This window comes from Heterodontus francisci, chromosome 5, assembly GCF_036365525.1.
Source record: "Heterodontus francisci isolate sHetFra1 chromosome 5, sHetFra1.hap1, whole genome shotgun sequence".
Classification (NCBI taxonomy): domain Eukaryota; kingdom Metazoa; phylum Chordata; class Chondrichthyes; order Heterodontiformes; family Heterodontidae; genus Heterodontus; species Heterodontus francisci.
The window spans coordinates 62,594,726-62,616,095 of NC_090375.1; the positions used below are offsets into that span (position 1 = coordinate 62,594,726).

The 21,370-nt window shown below is 49.9% G+C and overlaps 7 non-coding genes across 7 annotated transcripts; all 7 read right to left on the minus strand.

Moving 5' to 3' along the window:
• Nucleotides 1-2,144: 2,144 nt before the first annotated feature.
• On the minus strand, nucleotides 2,145-2,217 carry trnam-cau (transfer RNA methionine (anticodon CAU)). Its single transcript has one exon. It is a non-coding gene; the product is annotated as a tRNA-Met (tRNA).
• A 2,921-nt stretch (nucleotides 2,218-5,138) lies between these two features.
• On the minus strand, nucleotides 5,139-5,211 carry trnam-cau (transfer RNA methionine (anticodon CAU)). Its single transcript has one exon. It is a non-coding gene; the product is annotated as a tRNA-Met (tRNA).
• A 2,928-nt stretch (nucleotides 5,212-8,139) lies between these two features.
• trnam-cau (transfer RNA methionine (anticodon CAU)) lies at nucleotides 8,140-8,212 on the minus strand. The gene has a single exon. It is a non-coding gene; the product is annotated as a tRNA-Met (tRNA).
• Nucleotides 8,213-11,133: 2,921 nt separating this feature from the next.
• On the minus strand, nucleotides 11,134-11,206 carry trnam-cau (transfer RNA methionine (anticodon CAU)). The gene has a single exon. It is a non-coding gene; the product is annotated as a tRNA-Met (tRNA).
• A 2,928-nt stretch (nucleotides 11,207-14,134) lies between these two features.
• trnam-cau (transfer RNA methionine (anticodon CAU)) lies at nucleotides 14,135-14,207 on the minus strand. Its single transcript has one exon. It is a non-coding gene; the product is annotated as a tRNA-Met (tRNA).
• A 2,928-nt stretch (nucleotides 14,208-17,135) lies between these two features.
• Nucleotides 17,136-17,208, minus strand: trnam-cau (transfer RNA methionine (anticodon CAU)). The gene has a single exon. It is a non-coding gene; the product is annotated as a tRNA-Met (tRNA).
• A 2,921-nt stretch (nucleotides 17,209-20,129) lies between these two features.
• trnam-cau (transfer RNA methionine (anticodon CAU)) lies at nucleotides 20,130-20,202 on the minus strand. Its single transcript has one exon. It is a non-coding gene; the product is annotated as a tRNA-Met (tRNA).
• Nucleotides 20,203-21,370: the final 1,168 nt, after the last annotated feature.

A 21,370-nucleotide genomic window follows, 5' to 3' on the forward strand; every position in this document is an offset into this window, starting at 1 on the left:
CTCGGAACGTGCCAGCGAGCGAAACTCAAGTCGTGGACGACTCTTTGCACTGGAAGAATTGGGATCGGAATTCCTCCTCCCCACCCCCACCTCCCGCCCCCCGACTGGACTTTAAAACTGGACTTTATGGAGTATGGGGAAGGAACCCCAACCCTCACGGACAATAGTACTGTGAATGAGAGCCAAAACCTTACACAAAGCACACAGACGCAGGCTGCATTCCGATGGATCAATTTCAAACATTCCAACATCACAACAGAACTGATAGTGTCAAAGGACTGGAATTTGGGACATTATCATAACAGTGACACAGCATAACTGCCGTCATGTAACACAATTAAGTAATTAGGGAGGCCATTCTTACAACTAACCGGCCCCAGGCCACAGCATTCACTCCTGTCGAGGCAGGAGAGAAACCTTTTCACGTATATCAGCTCTGGAGCCTGGAATACCTCACCCTGGTGGAGTTTATTGTTCTCGGTCATGGAAATAACATCAACATAAGTGGATCTGTCTGGACCAGGCAGGTAACTGACGAAAGAGATTAAAAGGTGCTAAGCGCTCACCATCCAGCAGGATGGCTCCAGGTGATGTGTTTATGATATTTCGATAAGGATCATCATGAAAAGGACAAGATCGAAGAGTTTGGCACTGCAGTCAAGAAGGAGGGTCAGGAAGAGTCAACCTGGCTCATGGACCTACAAATTCTCACCTCATGGAGGATTGTAAGTTATCAGCCAAATGTGAGGGGTATTTGGGGCTGAGAGTTGAAAGCAATTTTAAGTGTGACAAAGAAATCCTGGGAGGGTTTGGGGTTTTGAATTGAGTGAGTTTGGGGCAGAAGTGTGGGCTTTTGCTTGTGGGTTTTCGGAAAAGGTGCGTCTTAAAAGTGGTGGTGACTTGTGTGTTTGGGTGGGAGCCGAGCCGAGCCGAGCCGAGGTTAAATGGTGGAGGGATTTAAATCGGTCTAAGCAAGCAAGGTGTCGTGTGGCGTCCTTTACATTCGTTTCGAGGTCTTTGTATCAGGGTGTTAGGGGGGTCTTAATAAAGAAGTTTATGGTTCCGCCCAACCCTGTGCCTGTGCAATTTGTCCTTTCTAAAATCCTAAAGAACCATCAGTAAGGGGGGTAAACAGGAGCCGGAAGCTCTCACAAAGAACGAGCAGCAGGTTTCAGGCAGACCAAAGTGCGCCTTTCAGCTAGTTGATGGTCCTCCAGCAAGAGTTGATGCTTACCTGGGGTGTGCGTCCAGTTTTTTTTTTTATTTCCAAAATATACTTTATTCATAAATATCTGTAAAAATTACATTGCCAAACAGTTTCCAAACAGCACCAAAAAATACAAACATTGCAAGGGAGATCAGTTTCCTTCAATACTGTCATGAGTTTCTTCCCAACCCTTCCGTTTCACAATTGTCATGTCAATTACAGTTTTACATTTACAGCAATTGAGAACATTAACGATACAGTTCGAGGGGTGCGTCCAGTTTGAGCAGCATGGCAGGCAAAACCTCAGCACTCACTGGAAAGCAAAAGAAGTCTTGTGTCAGTCAGACAGGGCTCTCGACTGCTCCCTCACACTCGTGGCGGCTGCTAGTTTCCGCTCACCAGCTTTTCCTTGCGCCAGCTGGGGCTCTTCTGGGCTTCTTTCATGGTTATTGGAGCTGGCCGGTCCTGCCGCTGCTAACTTGCTGCTGCTGGAGGGACCTGCTGATTGAAGCAAAGCACTGACTGCGTTCAGGCAGTGAGCCAAGCCCAAGCCCAAGCCCAAGCCCAAGCCGCATTTCCCTGCAGCTCAAGGAGCAACTTGGAGACAGCTGCTATGGGGCTGTTGTGAAAGAATCTGGGCTCAGCAGTCTTAGCCAAGCTGGGGAATTAGCTCAAATGGTAGAGCGCTCGCTTAGCATGTGAGAGGTAGCGGGATCGATGCCTGCATTCTCCATTCTGCTTTTTCCTGGGCTCCAATCTTCACATTCAGCACTTGTGGCAACCAGCTGACAACGTCTTGCCTTGCGCTCCCATCTCCAGTGCTGGAGGCTGTCAAATGCTTTGCAGCACTGCAGCAAGCAAAGCGGCTGGATTTTGGCACGCAACGAGAGCGGAAAGGTCAAGTGAGTGATGGCAAAAGAAAGCACAGTGGGCACACTGCCTTCTCTGAGGATCGAACTCAGGACCTTCAGATTATGAGACTGACGCGCTGCCTACGGCGCTAAGAAGGCACTGCCATGCAGCACGCCCAAGTAGACCAAGTTGCAAAGTGTTCCCAAGCCGCAGGACAAAGTCGACACAAAACTGTCAGCCAGCCAGGAGTCAAAGCTATCAGCTTCCCATCCCTAGACAGACGTCTTATCCATTACAGCATTGGCCCAGGCTGTGGAGAGCAGCTGGCCGTTCACAGTCCCACAGCACAGCGGCAGCAATGGCTAGGCCAAGGCCTGAGCGGCAAACCATCAGCCAGCACTTTTGTCACTTCCCTTCCGTAGCTCAGCTGCTGCGGCGCAGGACTGTCGAGGAAAGCAGAGCAAAATCATCCTTTGGCCGCTGCTTAAATTCACACTTGAAGGAGTATGTGCTTTTTTAGAGTAAGCGTGTAGTAAGCAGCAATTAGCTGAAGGTAGCGCTCTTAACTTGACAAGTCGATGGCTGCTCAACGTGTTGCCGCCAAGGCACGGGATCCCTCGTTTCCTGTCTGCAAACTGCCTGCACGCGACTGTTTCACTTCCGCAGTTTCATCTGCTGGCCAGCAGGGGTTCGTCTTTGCTCCCCCAGAATATATAATATTCCATAAAAATTTGCAACCCTTTTCTATGCAATGTACATTTGCAAAACGCAGCAAAAATAGTGTTGGCGCATACAGCCCGAGGGGGTCTTACACGGGTGCCGGCCACTCGGTAAACTATGGCGGGAGGACCCCCTTACACAGTGGTCTTTCTCCATGGAGCCTTTGGAGCGGCTGCCCCAAGCTTTACTGCATCCCACAGCACGTAGTCCTGGACCTCGGAACGTGCCAGCGAGCGAAACTCAAGTCGTGGACGACTCTTTGCACTGGAAGAATTGGGATCGGAATTCCTCCTCCCCACCCCCACCTCCCGCCCCCCGACTGGACTTTAAAACTGGACTTTATGGAGTATGGGGAAGGAACCCCAACCCTCACGGACAATAGTACTGTGAATGAGAGCCAAAACCTTACACAAAGCACACAGACGCAGGCTGCATTCCGATGGATCAATTTCAAACATTCCAACATCACAACAGAACTGATAGTGTCAAAGGACTGGAATTTGGGACATTATCATAACAGTGACACAGCATAACTGCCGTCATGTAACACAATTAAGTAATTAGGGAGGCCATTCTTACAACTAACCGGCCCCAGGCCACAGCATTCACTCCTGTCGAGGCAGGAGAGAAACCTTTTCACGTATATCAGCTCTGGAGCCTGGAATACCTCACCCTGGTGGAGTTTATTGTTCTCGGTCATGGAAATAACATCAACATAAGTGGATCTGTCTGGACCAGGCAGGTAACTGACGAAAGAGATTAAAAGGTGCTAAGCGCTCACCATCCAGCAGGATGGCTCCAGGTGATGTGTTTATGATATTTCGATAAGGATCATCATGAAAAGGACAAGATCGAAGAGTTTGGCACTGCAGTCAAGAAGGAGGGTCAGGAAGAGTCAACCTGGCTCATGGACCTACAAATTCTCACCTCATGGAGGATTGTAAGTTATCAGCCAAATGTGAGGGGTATTTGGGGCTGAGAGTTGAAAGCAATTTTAAGTGTGACAAAGAAATCCTGGGAGGGTTTGGGGTTTTGAATTGAGTGAGTTTGGGGCAGAAGTGTGGGCTTTTGCTTGTGGGTTTTCGGAAAAGGTGCGTCTTAAAAGTGGTGGTGACTTGTGTGTTTGGGTGGGAGCCGAGCCGAGCCGAGCCGAGGTTAAATGGTGGAGGGATTTAAATCGGTCTAAGCAAGCAAGGTGTCGTGTGGCGTCCTTTACATTCGTTTCGAGGTCTTTGTATCAGGGTGTTAGGGGGGTCTTAATAAAGAAGTTTATGGTTCCGCCCAACCCTGTGCCTGTGCAATTTGTCCTTTCTAAAATCCTAAAGAACCATCAGTAAGGGGGGTAAACAGGAGCCGGAAGCTCTCACAAAGAACGAGCAGCAGGTTTCAGGCAGACCAAAGTGCGCCTTTCAGCTAGTTGATGGTCCTCCAGCAAGAGTTGATGCTTACCTGGGGTGTGCGTCCAGTTTTTTTTTTTATTTCCAAAATATACTTTATTCATAAATATCTGTAAAAATTACATTGCCAAACAGTTTCCAAACAGCACCAAAAAATACAAACATTGCAAGGGAGATCAGTTTCCTTCAATACTGTCATGAGTTTCTTCCCAACCCTTCCGTTTCACAATTGTCATGTCAATTACAGTTTTACATTTACAGCAATTGAGAACATTAACGATACAGTTCGAGGGGTGCGTCCAGTTTGAGCAGCATGGCAGGCAAAACCTCAGCACTCACTGGAAAGCAAAAGAAGTCTTGTGTCAGTCAGACAGGGCTCTCGACTGCTCCCTCACACTCGTGGCGGCTGCTAGTTTCCGCTCACCAGCTTTTCCTTGCGCCAGCTGGGGCTCTTCTGGGCTTCTTTCATGGTTATTGGAGCTGGCCGGTCCTGCCGCTGCTAACTTGCTGCTGCTGGAGGGACCTGCTGATTGAAGCAAAGCACTGACTGCGTTCAGGCAGTGAGCCAAGCCCAAGCCCAAGCCCAAGCCCAAGCCGCATTTCCCTGCAGCTCAAGGAGCAACTTGGAGACAGCTGCTATGGGGCTGTTGTGAAAGAATCTGGGCTCAGCAGTCTTAGCCAAGCTGGGGAATTAGCTCAAATGGTAGAGCGCTCGCTTAGCATGTGAGAGGTAGCGGGATCGATGCCTGCATTCTCCATTCTGCTTTTTCCTGGGCTCCAATCTTCACATTCAGCACTTGTGGCAAGCAGCTGACAACGTCTTGCCTTGCGCTCCCATCTCCAGTGCTGGAGGCTGTCAAATGCTTTGCAGCACTGCAGCAAGCAAAGCGGCTGGATTTTGGCACGCAACGAGAGCGGAAAGGTCAAGTGAGTGATGGCAAAAGAAAGCACAGTGGGCACACTGCCTTCTCTGAGGATCGAACTCAGGACCTTCAGATTATGAGACTGACGCGCTGCCTACTGCGCTAAGAAGGCACTGCCATGCAGCACGCCCAAGTAGACCAAGTTGCAAAGTGTTCCCAAGCCGCAGGACAAAGTCGACACAAAACTGTCAGCCAGCCAGGAGTCAAAGCTATCAGCTTCCCATCCCTAGACAGACGTCTTATCCATTACAGCATTGGCCCAGGCTGTGGAGAGCAGCTGGCCGTTCACAGTCCCACAGCACAGCGGCAGCAATGGCTAGGCCAAGGCCTGAGCGGCAAACCATCAGCCAGCACTTTTGTCACTTCCCTTCAGTAGCTCAGCTGCTGCGGCGCAGGACTGTAGAGGAAAGCAGAGCAAAATCATCCTTTGGCCGCTGCTTAAATTCACACTTGAAGGAGTATGTGCTTTTTTAGAGTAAGCGTGTAGTAAGCAGCAATTAGCTGAAGGTAGCGCTCTTAACTTGACAAGTCGATGGCTGCTCAACGTGTTGCCGCCAAGGCACGGGATCCCTCGTTTCCTGTCTGCAAACTGCCTGCACGCGACTGTTTCACTTCCGCAGTTTCATCTGCTGGCCAGCAGGGGTTCGTCTTTGCTCCCCCAGAATATATAATATTCCATAAAAATTTGCAACCCTTTTCTATGCAATGTACATTTGCAAAACGCAGCAAAAATAGTGTTGGCGCATACAGCCCGAGGGGGTCTTACACGGGTGCCGGCCACTCGGTAAACTATGGCGGGAGGACCCCCTTACACAGTGGTCTTTCTCCATGGAGCCTTTGGAGCGGCTGCCCCAAGCTTTACTGCATCCCACAGCACGTAGTCCTGGACCTCGGAACGTGCCAGCGAGCGAAACTCAAGTCGTGGACGACTCTTTGCACTGGAAGAATTGGGATCGGAATTCCTCCTCCCCACCCCCACCTCCCGCCCCCCGCCCCCCGACTGGACTTTAAAACTGGACTTTATGGAGTATGGGGAAGGAACCCCAACCCTCACGGACAATAGTACTGTGAATGAGAGCCAAAACCTTACACAAAGCACACAGACGCAGGCTGCATTCCGATGGATCAATTTCAAACATTCCAACATCACAACAGAACTGATAGTGTCAAAGGACTGGAATTTGGGACATTATCATAACAGTGACACAGCATAACTGCCGTCATGTAACACAATTAAGTAATTAGGGAGGCCATTCTTACAACTAACCGGCCCCAGGCCACAGCATTCACTCCTGTCGAGGCAGGAGAGAAACCTTTTCACGTATATCAGCTCTGGAGCCTGGAATACCTCACCCTGGTGGAGTTTATTGTTCTCGGTCATGGAAATAACATCAACATAAGTGGATCTGTCTGGACCAGGCAGGTAACTGACGAAAGAGATTAAAAGGTGCTAAGCGCTCACCATCCAGCAGGATGGCTCCAGGTGATGTGTTTATGATATTTCGATAAGGATCATCATGAAAAGGACAAGATCGAAGAGTTTGGCACTGCAGTCAAGAAGGAGGGTCAGGAAGAGTCAACCTGGCTCGTGGACCTACAAATTCTCACCTCATGGAGGATTGTAAGTTATCAGCCAAATGTGAGGGGTATTTGGGGCTGAGAGTTGAAAGCAATTTTAAGTGTGACAAAGAAATCCTGGGAGGGTTTGGGGTTTTGAATTGAGTGAGTTTGGGGCAGAAGTGTGGGCTTTTGCTTGTGGGTTTTCGGAAAAGGTGCGTCTTAAAAGTGGTGGTGACTTGTGTGTTTGGGTGGGAGCCGAGCCGAGCCGAGCCGAGGTTAAATGGTGGAGGGATTTAAATCGGTCTAAGCAAGCAAGGTGTCGTGTGGCGTCCTTTACATTCGTTTCGAGGTCTTTGTATCAGGGTGTTAGGGGGGTCTTAATAAAGAAGTTTACGGTTCCGCCCAACCCTGTGCCTGTGCAATTTGTCCTTTCTAAAATCCTAAAGAACCATCAGTAAGGGGGGTAAACAGGAGCCGGAAGCTCTCACAAAGAACGAGCAGCAGGTTTCAGGCAGACCAAAGTGCGCCTTTCAGCTAGTTGATGGTCCTCCAGCAAGAGTTGATGCTTACCTGGGGTGTGCGTCCAGTTTTTTTTTTTATTTCCAAAATATACTTTATTCATAAATATCTGTAAAAATTACATTGCCAAACAGTTTCCAAACAGCACCAAAAAATACAAACATTGCAAGGGAGATCAGTTTCCTTCAATACTGTCATGAGTTTCTTCCCAACCCTTCCGTTTCACAATTGTCATGTCAATTACAGTTTTACATTTACAGCAATTGAGAACATTAACGATACAGTTCGAGGGGTGCGTCCAGTTTGAGCAGCATGGCAGGCAAAACCTCAGCACTCACTGGAAAGCAAAAGAAGTCTTGTGTCAGTCAGACAGGGCTCTCGACTGCTCCCTCACACTCGTGGCGGCTGCTAGTTTCCGCTCACCAGCTTTTCCTTGCGCCAGCTGGGGCTCTTCTGGGCTTCTTTCATGGTTATTGGAGCTGGCTGGTCCTGCCGCTGCTAACTTGCTGCTGCTGGAGGGACCTGCTGATTGAAGCAAAGCACTGACTGCGTTCAGGCAGTGAGCCAAGCCCAAGCCCAAGCCCAAGCCCAAGCCGCATTTCCCTGCAGCTCAAGGAGCAACTTGGAGACAGCTGCTATGGGGCTGTTGTGAAAGAATCTGGGCTCAGCAGTCTTAGCCAAGCTGGGGAATTAGCTCAAATGGTAGAGCGCTCGCTTAGCATGTGAGAGGTAGCGGGATCGATGCCTGCATTCTCCATTCTGCTTTTTCCTGGGCTCCAATCTTCACATTCAGCACTTGTGGCAACCAGCTGACAACGTCTTGCCTTGCGCTCCCATCTCCAGTGCTGGAGGCTGTCAAATGCTTTGCAGCACTGCAGCAAGCAAAGCGGCTGGATTTTGGCACGCAACGAGAGCGGAAAGGTCAAGTGAGTGATGGCAAAAGAAAGCACAGTGGGCACACTGCCTTCTCTGAGGATCGAACTCAGGACCTTCAGATTATGAGACTGACGCGCTGCCTACGGCGCTAAGAAGGCACTGCCATGCAGCACGCCCAAGTAGACCAAGTTGCAAAGTGTTCCCAAGCCGCAGGACAAAGTCGACACAAAACTGTCAGCCAGCCAGGAGTCAAAGCTATCAGCTTCCCATCCCTAGACAGACGTCTTATCCATTACAGCATTGGCCCAGGCTGTGGAGAGCAGCTGGCCGTTCACAGTCCCACAGCACAGCGGCAGCAATGGCTAGGCCAAGGCCTGAGCGGCAAACCATCAGCCAGCACTTTTGTCACTTCCCTTCCGTAGCTCAGCTGCTGCGGCGCAGGACTGTCGAGGAAAGCAGAGCAAAATCATCCTTTGGCCGCTGCTTAAATTCACACTTGAAGGAGTATGTGCTTTTTTAGAGTAAGCGTGTAGTAAGCAGCAATTAGCTGAAGGTAGCGCTCTTAACTTGACAAGTCGATGGCTGCTCAACGTGTTGCCGCCAAGGCACGGGATCCCTCGTTTCCTGTCTGCAAACTGCCTGCACGCGACTGTTTCACTTCCGCAGTTTCATCTGCTGGCCAGCAGGGGTTCGTCTTTGCTCCCCCAGAATATATAATATTCCATAAAAATTTGCAACCCTTTTCTATGCAATGTACATTTGCAAAACGCAGCAAAAATAGTGTTGGCGCATACAGCCCGAGGGGGTCTTACACGGGTGCCGGCCACTCGGTAAACTATGGCGGGAGGACCCCCTTACACAGTGGTCTTTCTCCATGGAGCCTTTGGAGCGGCTGCCCCAAGCTTTACTGCATCCCACAGCACGTAGTCCTGGACCTCGGAACGTGCCAGCGAGCGAAACTCAAGTCGTGGACGACTCTTTGCACTGGAAGAATTGGGATCGGAATTCCTCCTCCCCACCCCCACCTCCCGCCCCCCGACTGGACTTTAAAACTGGACTTTATGGAGTATGGGGAAGGAACCCCAACCCTCACGGACAATAGTACTGTGAATGAGAGCCAAAACCTTACACAAAGCACACAGACGCAGGCTGCATTCCGATGGATCAATTTCAAACATTCCAACATCACAACAGAACTGATAGTGTCAAAGGACTGGAATTTGGGACATTATCATAACAGTGACACAGCATAACTGCCGTCATGTAACACAATTAAGTAATTAGGGAGGCCATTCTTACAACTAACCGGCCCCAGGCCACAGCATTCACTCCTGTCGAGGCAGGAGAGAAACCTTTTCACGTATATCAGCTCTGGAGCCTGGAATACCTCACCCTGGTGGAGTTTATTGTTCTCGGTCATGGAAATAACATCAACATAAGTGGATCTGTCTGGACCAGGCAGGTAACTGACGAAAGAGATTAAAAGGTGCTAAGCGCTCACCATCCAGCAGGATGGCTCCAGGTGATGTGTTTATGATATTTCGATAAGGATCATCATGAAAAGGACAAGATCGAAGAGTTTGGCACTGCAGTCAAGAAGGAGGGTCAGGAAGAGTCAACCTGGCTCGTGGACCTACAAATTCTCACCTCATGGAGGATTGTAAGTTATCAGCCAAATGTGAGGGGTATTTGGGGCTGAGAGTTGAAAGCAATTTTAAGTGTGACAAAGAAATCCTGGGAGGGTTTGGGGTTTTGAATTGAGTGAGTTTGGGGCAGAAGTGTGGGCTTTTGCTTGTGGGTTTTCGGAAAAGGTGCGTCTTAAAAGTGGTGGTGACTTGTGTGTTTGGGTGGGAGCCGAGCCGAGCCGAGCCGAGGTTAAATGGTGGAGGGATTTAAATCGGTCTAAGCAAGCAAGGTGTCGTGTGGCGTCCTTTACATTCGTTTCGAGGTCTTTGTATCAGGGTGTTAGGGGGGTCTTAATAAAGAAGTTTATGGTTCCGCCCAACCCTGTGCCTGTGCAATTTGTCCTTTCTAAAATCCTAAAGAACCATCAGTAAGGGGGGTAAACAGGAGCCGGAAGCTCTCACAAAGAACGAGCAGCAGGTTTCAGGCAGACCAAAGTGCGCCTTTCAGCTAGTTGATGGTCCTCCAGCAAGAGTTGATGCTTACCTGGGGTGTGCGTCCAGTTTTTTTTTTTATTTCCAAAATATACTTTATTCATAAATATCTGTAAAAATTACATTGCCAAACAGTTTCCAAACAGCACCAAAAAATACAAACATTGCAAGGGAGATCAGTTTCCTTCAATACTGTCATGAGTTTCTTCCCAACCCTTCCGTTTCACAATTGTCATGTCAATTACAGTTTTACATTTACAGCAATTGAGAACATTAACGATACAGTTCGAGGGGTGCGTCCAGTTTGAGCAGCATGGCAGGCAAAACCTCAGCACTCACTGGAAAGCAAAAGAAGTCTTGTGTCAGTCAGACAGGGCTCTCGACTGCTCCCTCACACTCGTGGCGGCTGCTAGTTTCCGCTCACCAGCTTTTCCTTGCGCCAGCTGGGGCTCTTCTGGGCTTCTTTCATGGTTATTGGAGCTGGCCGGTCCTGCCGCTGCTAACTTGCTGCTGCTGGAGGGACCTGCTGATTGAAGCAAAGCACTGACTGCGTTCAGGCAGTGAGCCAAGCCCAAGCCCAAGCCCAAGCCCAAGCCGCATTTCCCTGCAGCTCAAGGAGCAACTTGGAGACAGCTGCTATGGGGCTGTTGTGAAAGAATCTGGGCTCAGCAGTCTTAGCCAAGCTGGGGAATTAGCTCAAATGGTAGAGTGCTTGCTTAGCATGTGAGAGGTAGCGGGATCGATGCCTGCATTCTCCATTCTGCTTTTTCCTGGGCTCCAATCTTCACATTCAGCACTTGTGGCAACCAGCTGACAACGTCTTGCCTTGCGCTCCCATCTCCAGTGCTGGAGGCTGTCAAATGCTTTGCAGCACTGCAGCAAGCAAAGCGGCTGGATTTTGGCACGCAACGAGAGCGGAAAGGTCAAGTGAGTGATGGCAAAAGAAAGCACAGTGGGCACACTGCCTTCTCTGAGGATCGAACTCAGGACCTTCAGATTATGAGACTGACGCGCTGCCTACTGCGCTAAGAAGGCACTGCCATGCAGCACGCCCAAGTAGACCAAGTTGCAAAGTGTTCCCAAGCCGCAGGACAAAGTCGACACAAAACTGTCAGCCAGCCAGGAGTCAAAGCTATCAGCTTCCCATCCCTAGACAGACGTCTTATCCATTACAGCATTGGCCCAGGCTGTGGAAAGCAGCTGGCCGTTCACAGTCCCACAGCACAGCGGCAGCAATGGCTAGGCCAAGGCCTGAGCGGCAAACCATCAGCCAGCACTTTTGTCACTTCCCTTCCGTAGCTCAGCTGCTGCGGCGCAGGACTGTAGAGGAAAGCAGAGCAAAATCATCCTTTGGCCGCTGCTTAAATTCACACTTGAAGGAGTATGTGCTTTTTTAGAGTAAGCGTGTAGTAAGCAGCAATTAGCTGAAGGTAGCGCTCTTAACTTGACAAGTCGATGGCTGCTCAACGTGTTGCCGCCAAGGCACGGGATCCCTCGTTTCCTGTCTGCAAACTGCCTGCACGCGACTGTTTCACTTCCGCAGTTTCATCTGCTGGCCAGCAGGGGTTCGTCTTTGCTCCCCCAGAATATATAATATTCCATAAAAATTTGCAACCCTTTTCTATGCAATGTACATTTGCAAAACGCAGCAAAAATAGTGTTGGCGCATACAGCCCGAGGGGGTCTTACACGGGTGCCGGCCACTCGGTAAACTATGGCGGGAGGACCCCCTTACACAGTGGTCTTTCTCCATGGAGCCTTTGGAGCGGCTGCCCCAAGCTTTACTGCATCCCACAGCACGTAGTCCTGGACCTCGGAACGTGCCAGCGAGCGAAACTCAAGTCGTGGACGACTCTTTGCACTGGAAGAATTGGGATCGGAATTCCTCCTCCCCACCCCCACCTCCCGCCCCCCGCCCCCCGACTGGACTTTAAAACTGGACTTTATGGAGTATGGGGAAGGAACCCCAACCCTCACGGACAATAGTACTGTGAATGAGAGCCAAAACCTTACACAAAGCACACAGACGCAGGCTGCATTCCGATGGATCAATTTCAAACATTCCAACATCACAACAGAACTGATAGTGTCAAAGGACTGGAATTTGGGACATTATCATAACAGTGACACAGCATAACTGCCGTCATGTAACACAATTAAGTAATTAGGGAGGCCATTCTTACAACTAACCGGCCCCAGGCCACAGCATTCACTCCTGTCGAGGCAGGAGAGAAACCTTTTCACGTATATCAGCTCTGGAGCCTGGAATACCTCACCCTGGTGGAGTTTATTGTTCTCGGTCATGGAAATAACATCAACATAAGTGGATCTGTCTGGACCAGGCAGGTAACTGACGAAAGAGATTAAAAGGTGCTAAGCGCTCACCATCCAGCAGGATGGCTCCAGGTGATGTGTTTATGATATTTCGATAAGGATCATCATGAAAAGGACAAGATCGAAGAGTTTGGCACTGCAGTCAAGAAGGAGGGTCAGGAAGAGTCAACCTGGCTCATGGACCTACAAATTCTCACCTCATGGAGGATTGTAAGTTATCAGCCAAATGTGAGGGGTATTTGGGGCTGAGAGTTGAAAGCAATTTTAAGTGTGACAAAGAAATCCTGGGAGGGTTTGGGGTTTTGAATTGAGTGAGTTTGGGGCAGAAGTGTGGGCTTTTGCTTGTGGGTTTTCGGAAAAGGTGCGTCTTAAAAGTGGTGGTGACTTGTGTGTTTGGGTGGGAGCCGAGCCGAGCCGAGCCGAGGTTAAATGGTGGAGGGATTTAAATCGGTCTAAGCAAGCAAGGTGTCGTGTGGCGTCCTTTACATTCGTTTCGAGGTCTTTGTATCAGGGTGTTAGGGGGGTCTTAATAAAGAAGTTTATGGTTCCGCCCAACCCTGTGCCTGTGCAATTTGTCCTTTCTAAAATCCTAAAGAACCATCAGTAAGGGGGGTAAACAGGAGCCGGAAGCTCTCACAAAGAACGAGCAGCAGGTTTCAGGCAGACCAAAGTGCGCCTTTCAGCTAGTTGATGGTCCTCCAGCAAGAGTTGATGCTTACCTGGGGTGTGCGTCCAGTTTTTTTTTTTATTTCCAAAATATACTTTATTCATAAATATCTGTAAAAATTACATTGCCAAACAGTTTCCAAACAGCACCAAAAAATACAAACATTGCAAGGGAGATCAGTTTCCTTCAATACTGTCATGAGTTTCTTCCCAACCCTTCCGTTTCACAATTGTCATGTCAATTACAGTTTTACATTTACAGCAATTGAGAACATTAACGATACAGTTCGAGGGGTGCGTCCAGTTTGAGCAGCATGGCAGGCAAAACCTCAGCACTCACTGGAAAGCAAAAGAAGTCTTGTGTCAGTCAGACAGGGCTCTCGACTGCTCCCTCACACTCGTGGCGGCTGCTAGTTTCCGCTCACCAGCTTTTCCTTGCGCCAGCTGGGGCTCTTCTGGGCTTCTTTCATGGTTATTGGAGCTGGCCGGTCCTGCCGCTGCTAACTTGCTGCTGCTGGAGGGACCTGCTGATTGAAGCAAAGCACTGACTGCGTTCAGGCAGTGAGCCAAGCCCAAGCCCAAGCCCAAGCCCAAGCCGCATTTCCCTGCAGCTCAAGGAGCAACTTGGAGACAGCTGCTATGGGGCTGTTGTGAAAGAATCTGGGCTCAGCAGTCTTAGCCAAGCTGGGGAATTAGCTCAAATGGTAGAGTGCTTGCTTAGCATGTGAGAGGTAGCGGGATCGATGCCTGCATTCTCCATTCTGCTTTTTCCTGGGCTCCAATCTTCACATTCAGCACTTGTGGCAACCAGCTGACAACGTCTTGCCTTGCGCTCCCATCTCCAGTGCTGGAGGCTGTCAAATGCTTTGCAGCACTGCAGCAAGCAAAGCGGCTGGATTTTGGCACGCAACGAGAGCGGAAAGGTCAAGTGAGTGATGGCAAAAGAAAGCACAGTGGGCACACTGCCTTCTCTGAGGATCGAACTCAGGACCTTCAGATTATGAGACTGACGCGCTGCCTACTGCGCTAAGAAGGCACTGCCATGCAGCACGCCCAAGTAGACCAAGTTGCAAAGTGTTCCCAAGCCGCAGGACAAAGTCGACACAAAACTGTCAGCCAGCCAGGAGTCAAAGCTATCAGCTTCCCATCCCTAGACAGACGTCTTATCCATTACAGCATTGGCCCAGGCTGTGGAAAGCAGCTGGCCGTTCACAGTCCCACAGCACAGCGGCAGCAATGGCTAGGCCAAGGCCTGAGCGGCAAACCATCAGCCAGCACTTTTGTCACTTCCCTTCCGTAGCTCAGCTGCTGCGGCGCAGGACTGTAGAGGAAAGCAGAGCAAAATCATCCTTTGGCCGCTGCTTAAATTCACACTTGAAGGAGTATGTGCTTTTTTAGAGTAAGCGTGTAGTAAGCAGCAATTAGCTGAAGGTAGCGCTCTTAACTTGACAAGTCGATGGCTGCTCAACGTGTTGCCGCCAAGGCACGGGATCCCTCGTTTCCTGTCTGCAAACTGCCTGCACGCGACTGTTTCACTTCCGCAGTTTCATCTGCTGGCCAGCAGGGGTTCGTCTTTGCTCCCCCAGAATATATAATATTCCATAAAAATTTGCAACCCTTTTCTATGCAATGTACATTTGCAAAACGCAGCAAAAATAGTGTTGGCGCATACAGCCCGAGGGGGTCTTACACGGGTGCCGGCCACTCGGTAAACTATGGCGGGAGGACCCCCTTACACAGTGGTCTTTCTCCATGGAGCCTTTGGAGCGGCTGCCCCAAGCTTTACTGCATCCCACAGCACGTAGTCCTGGACCTCGGAACGTGCCAGCGAGCGAAACTCAAGTCGTGGACGACTCTTTGCACTGGAAGAATTGGGATCGGAATTCCTCCTCCCCACCCCCACCTCCCGCCCCCCGCCCCCCGACTGGACTTTAAAACTGGACTTTATGGAGTATGGGGAAGGAACCCCAACCCTCACGGACAATAGTACTGTGAATGAGAGCCAAAACCTTACACAAAGCACACAGACGCAGGCTGCATTCCGATGGATCAATTTCAAACATTCCAACATCACAACAGAACTGATAGTGTCAAAGGACTGGAATTTGGGACATTATCATAACAGTGACACAGCATAACTGCCGTCATGTAACACAATTAAGTAATTAGGGAGGCCATTCTTACAACTAACCGGCCCCAGGCCACAGCATTCACTCCTGTCGAGGCAGGAGAGAAACCTTTTCACGTATATCAGCTCTGGAGCCTGGAATACCTCACCCTGGTGGAGTTTATTGTTCTCGGTCATGGAAATAACATCAACATAAGTGGATCTGTCTGGACCAGGCAGGTAACTGACGAAAGAGATTAAAAGGTGCTAAGCGCTCACCATCCAGCAGGATGGCTCCAGGTGATGTGTTTATGATATTTCGATAAGGATCATCATGAAAAGGACAAGATCGAAGAGTTTGGCACTGCAGTCAAGAAGGAGGGTCAGGAAGAGTCAACCTGGCTCGTGGACCTACAAATTCTCACCTCATGGAGGATTGTAAGTTATCAGCCAAATGTGAGGGGTATTTGGGGCTGAGAGTTGAAAGCAATTTTAAGTGTGACAAAGAAATCCTGGGAGGGTTTGGGGTTTTGAATTGAGTGAGTTTGGGGCAGAAGTGTGGGCTTTTGCTTGTGGGTTTTCGGAAAAGGTGCGTCTTAAAAGTGGTGGTGACTTGTGTGTTTGGGTGGGAGCCGAGCCGAGCCGAGCCGAGGTTAAATGGTGGAGGGATTTAAATCGGTCTAAGCAAGCAAGGTGTCGTGTGGCGTCCTTTACATTCGTTTCGAGGTCTTTGTATCAGGGTGTTAGGGGGGTCTTAATAAAGAAGTTTATGGTTCCGCCCAACCCTGTGCCTGTGCAATTTGTCCTTTCTAAAATCCTAAAGAACCATCAGTAAGGGGGGTAAACAGGAGCCGGAAGCTCTCACAAAGAACGAGCAGCAGGTTTCAGGCAGACCAAAGTGCGCCTTTCAGCTAGTTGATGGTCCTCCAGCAAGAGTTGATGCTTACCTGGGGTGTGCGTCCAGTTTTTTTTTTTATTTCCAAAATATACTTTATTCATAAATATCTGTAAAAATTACATTGCCAAACAGTTTCCAAACAGCACCAAAAAATACAAACATTGCAAGGGAGATCAGTTTCCTTCAATACTGTCATGAGTTTCTTCCCAACCCTTCCGTTTCACAATTGTCATGTCAATTACAGTTTTACATTTACAGCAATTGAGAACATTAACGATACAGTTCGAGGGGTGCGTCCAGTTTGAGCAGCATGGCAGGCAAAACCTCAGCACTCACTGGAAAGCAAAAGAAGTCTTGTGTCAGTCAGACAGGGCTCTCGACTGCTCCCTCACACTCGTGGCGGCTGCTAGTTTCCGCTCACCAGCTTTTCCTTGCGCCAGCTGGGGCTCTTCTGGGCTTCTTTCATGGTTATTGGAGCTGGCCGGTCCTGCCGCTGCTAACTTGCTGCTGCTGGAGGGACCTGCTGATTGAAGCAAAGCACTGACTGCGTTCAGGCAGTGAGCCAAGCCCAAGCCCAAGCCCAAGCCCAAGCCGCATTTCCCTGCAGCTCAAGGAGCAACTTGGAGACAGCTGCTATGGGGCTGTTGTGAAAGAATCTGGGCTCAGCAGTCTTAGCCAAGCTGGGGAATTAGCTCAAATGGTAGAGTGCTTGCTTAGCATGTGAGAGGTAGCGGGATCGATGCCTGCATTCTCCATTCTGCTTTTTCCTGGGCTCCAATCTTCACATTCAGCACTTGTGGCAACCAGCTGACAACGTCTTGCCTTGCGCTCCCATCTCCAGTGCTGGAGGCTGTCAAATGCTTTGCAGCACTGCAGCAAGCAAAGCGGCTGGATTTTGGCACGCAACGAGAGCGGAAAGGTCAAGTGAGTGATGGCAAAAGAAAGCACAGTGGGCACACTGCCTTCTCTGAGGATCGAACTCAGGACCTTCAGATTATGAGACTGACGCGCTGCCTACTGCGCTAAGAAGGCACTGCCATGCAGCACGCCCAAGTAGACCAAGTTGCAAAGTGTTCCCAAGCCGCAGGACAAAGTCGACACAAAACTGTCAGCCAGCCAGGAGTCAAAGCTATCAGCTTCCCATCCCTAGACAGACGTCTTATCCATTACAGCATTGGCCCAGGCTGTGGAAAGCAGCTGGCCGTTCACAGTCCCACAGCACAGCGGCAGCAATGGCTAGGCCAAGGCCTGAGCGGCAAACCATCAGCCAGCACTTTTGTCACTTCCCTTCCGTAGCTCAGCTGCTGCGGCGCAGGACTGTAGAGGAAAGCAGAGCAAAATCATCCTTTGGCCGCTGCTTAAATTCACACTTGAAGGAGTATGTGCTTTTTTAGAGTAAGCGTGTAGTAAGCAGCAATTAGCTGAAGGTAGCGCTCTTAACTTGACAAGTCGATGGCTGCTCAACGTGTTGCCGCCAAGGCACGGGATCCCTCGTTTCCTGTCTGCAAACTGCCTGCACGCGACTGTTTCACTTCCGCAGTTTCATCTGCTGGCCAGCAGGGGTTCGTCTTTGCTCCCCCAGAATATATAATATTCCATAAAAATTTGCAACCCTTTTCTATGCAATGTACATTTGCAAAACGCAGCAAAAATAGTGTTGGCGCATACAGCCCGAGGGGGTCTTACACGGGTGCCGGCCACTCGGTAAACTATGGCGGGAGGACCCCCTTACACAGTGGTCTTTCTCCATGGAGCCTTTGGAGCGGCTGCCCCAAGCTTTACTGCATCCCACAGCACGTAGTCCTGGACCTCGGAACGTGCCAGCGAGCGAAACTCAAGTCGTGGACGACTCTTTGCACTGGAAGAATTGGGATCGGAATTCCTCCTCCCCACCCCCACCTCCCGCCCCCCGACTGGACTTTAAAACTGGACTTTATGGAGTATGGGGAAGGAACCCCAACCCTCACGGACAATAGTACTGTGAATGAGAGCCAAAACCTTACACAAAGCACACAGACGCAGGCTGCATTCCGATGGATCAATTTCAAACATTCCAACATCACAACAGAACTGATAGTGTCAAAGGACTGGAATTTGGGACATTATCATAACAGTGACACAGCATAACTGCCGTCATGTAACACAATTAAGTAATTAGGGAGGCCATTCTTACAACTAACCGGCCCCAGGCCACAGCATTCACTCCTGTCGAGGCAGGAGAGAAACCTTTTCACGTATATCAGCTCTGGAGCCTGGAATACCTCACCCTGGTGGAGTTTATTGTTCTCGGTCATGGAAATAACATCAACATAAGTGGATCTGTCTGGACCAGGCAGGTAACTGACGAAAGAGATTAAAAGGTGCTAAGCGCTCACCATCCAGCAGGATGGCTCCAGGTGATGTGTTTATGATATTTCGATAAGGATCATCATGAAAAGGACAAGATCGAAGAGTTTGGCACTGCAGTCAAGAAGGAGGGTCAGGAAGAGTCAACCTGGCTCGTGGACCTACAAATTCTCACCTCATGGAGGATTGTAAGTTATCAGCCAAATGTGAGGGGTATTTGGGGCTGAGAGTTGAAAGCAATTTTAAGTGTGACAAAGAAATCCTGGGAGGGTTTGGGGTTTTGAATTGAGTGAGTTTGGGGCAGAAGTGTGGGCTTTTGCTTGTGGGTTTTCGGAAAAGGTGCGTCTTAAAAGTGGTGGTGACTTGTGTGTTTGGGTGGGAGCCGAGCCGAGCCGAGCCGAGGTTAAATGGTGGAGGGATTTAAATCGGTCTAAGCAAGCAAGGTGTCGTGTGGCGTCCTTTACATTCGTTTCGAGGTCTTTGTATCAGGGTGTTAGGGGGGTCTTAATAAAGAAGTTTATGGTTCCGCCCAACCCTGTGCCTGTGCAATTTGTCCTTTCTAAAATCCTAAAGAACCATCAGTAAGGGGGGTAAACAGGAGCCGGAAGCTCTCACAAAGAACGAGCAGCAGGTTTCAGGCAGACCAAAGTGCGCCTTTCAGCTAGTTGATGGTCCTCCAGCAAGAGTTGATGCTTACCTGGGGTGTGCGTCCAGTTTTTTTTTTTATTTCCAAAATATACTTTATTCATAAATATCTGTAAAAATTACATTGCCAAACAGTTTCCAAACAGCACCAAAAAATACAAACATTGCAAGGGAGATCAGTTTCCTTCAATACTGTCATGAGTTTCTTCCCAACCCTTCCGTTTCACAATTGTCATGTCAATTACAGTTTTACATTTACAGCAATTGAGAACATTAACGATACAGTTCGAGGGGTGCGTCCAGTTTGAGCAGCATGGCAGGCAAAACCTCAGCACTCACTGGAAAGCAAAAGAAGTCTTGTGTCAGTCAGACAGGGCTCTCGACTGCTCCCTCACACTCGTGGCGGCTGCTAGTTTCCGCTCACCAGCTTTTCCTTGCGCCAGCTGGGGCTCTTCTGGGCTTCTTTCATGGTTATTGGAGCTGGCCGGTCGTGCCGCTGCTAACTTGCTGCTGCTGGAGGGACCTGCTGATTGAAGCAAAGCACTGACTGCGTTCAGGCAGTGAGCCAAGCCCAAGCCCAAGCCCAAGCCCAAGCCGCATTTCCCTGCAGCTCAAGGAGCAACTTGGAGACAGCTGCTATGGGGCTGTTGTGAAAGAATCTGGGCTCAGCAGTCTTAGCCAAGCTGGGGAATTAGCTCAAATGGTAGAGCGCTCGCTTAGCATGTGAGAAGTAGCGGGATCGATGCCTGCATTCTCCATTCTGCTTTTTCCTGGGCTCCAATCTTCACATTCAGCACTTGTGGCAACCAGCTGACAACGTCTTGCCTTGCGCTCCCATCTCCAGTGCTGGAGGCTGTCAAATGCTTTGCAGCACTGCAGCAAGCAAAGCGGCTGGATTTTGGCACGCAACGAGAGCGGAAAGGTCAAGTGAGTGATGGCAAAAGAAAGCACAGTGGGCACACTGCCTTCTCTGAGGATCGAACTCAGGACCTTCAGATTATGAGACTGACGCGCTGCCTACGGCGCTAAGAAGGCACTGCCATGCAGCACGCCCAAGTAGACCAAGTTGCAAAGTGTTCCCAAGCCGCAGGACAAAGTCGACACAAAACTGTCAGCCAGCCAGGAGTCAAAGCTATCAGCTTCCCATCCCTAGACAGACGTCTTATCCATTACAGCATTGGCCCAGGCTGTGGAGAGCAGCTGGCCGTTCACAGTCCCACAGCACAGCGGCAGCAATGGCTAGGCCAAGGCCTGAGCGGCAAACCATCAGCCAGCACTTTTGTCACTTCCCTTCCGTAGCTCAGCTGCTGCGGCGCAGGACTGTCGAGGAAAGCAGAGCAAAATCATCCTTTGGCCGCTGCTTAAATTCACACTTGAAGGAGTATGTGCTTTTTTAGAGTAAGCGTGTAGTAAGCAGCAATTAGCTGAAGGTAGCGCTCTTAACTTGACAAGTCGATGGCTGCTCAACGTGTTGCCGCCAAGGCACGGGATCCCTCGTTTCCTGTCTGCAAACTGCCTGCACGCGACTGTTTCACTTCCGCAGTTTCATCTGCTGGCCAGCAGGGGTTCGTCTTTGCTCCCCCAGAATATATAATATTCCATAAAAATTTGCAACCCTTTTCTATGCAATGTACATTTGCAAAACGCAGCAAAAATAGTGTTGGCGCATACAGCCCGAGGGGGTCTTACACGGGTGCCGGCCACTCGGTAAACTATGGCGGGAGGACCCCCTTACACAGTGGTCTTTCTCCATGGAGCCTTTGGAGCGGCTGCCCCAAGCTTTACTGCATCCCACAGCACGTAGTCCTGGACCTCGGAACGTGCCAGCGAGCGAAACTCAAGTCGTGGACGACTCTTTGCACTGGAAGAATTGGGATCGGAATTCCTCCTCCCCACCCCCACCTCCCGCCCCCCGCCCCCCGACTGGACTTTAAAACTGGACTTTATGGAGTATGGGGAAGGAACCCCAACCCTCACGGACAATAGTACTGTGAATGAGAGCCAAAACCTTACACAAAGCACACAGACGCAGGCTGCATTCCGATGGATCAATTTCAAACATTCCAACATCACAACAGAACTGATAGTGTCAAAGGACTGGAATTTGGGACATTATCATAACAGTGACACAGCATAACTGCCGTCATGTAACACAATTAAGTAATTAGGGAGGCCATTCTTACAACTAACCGGCCCCAGGCCA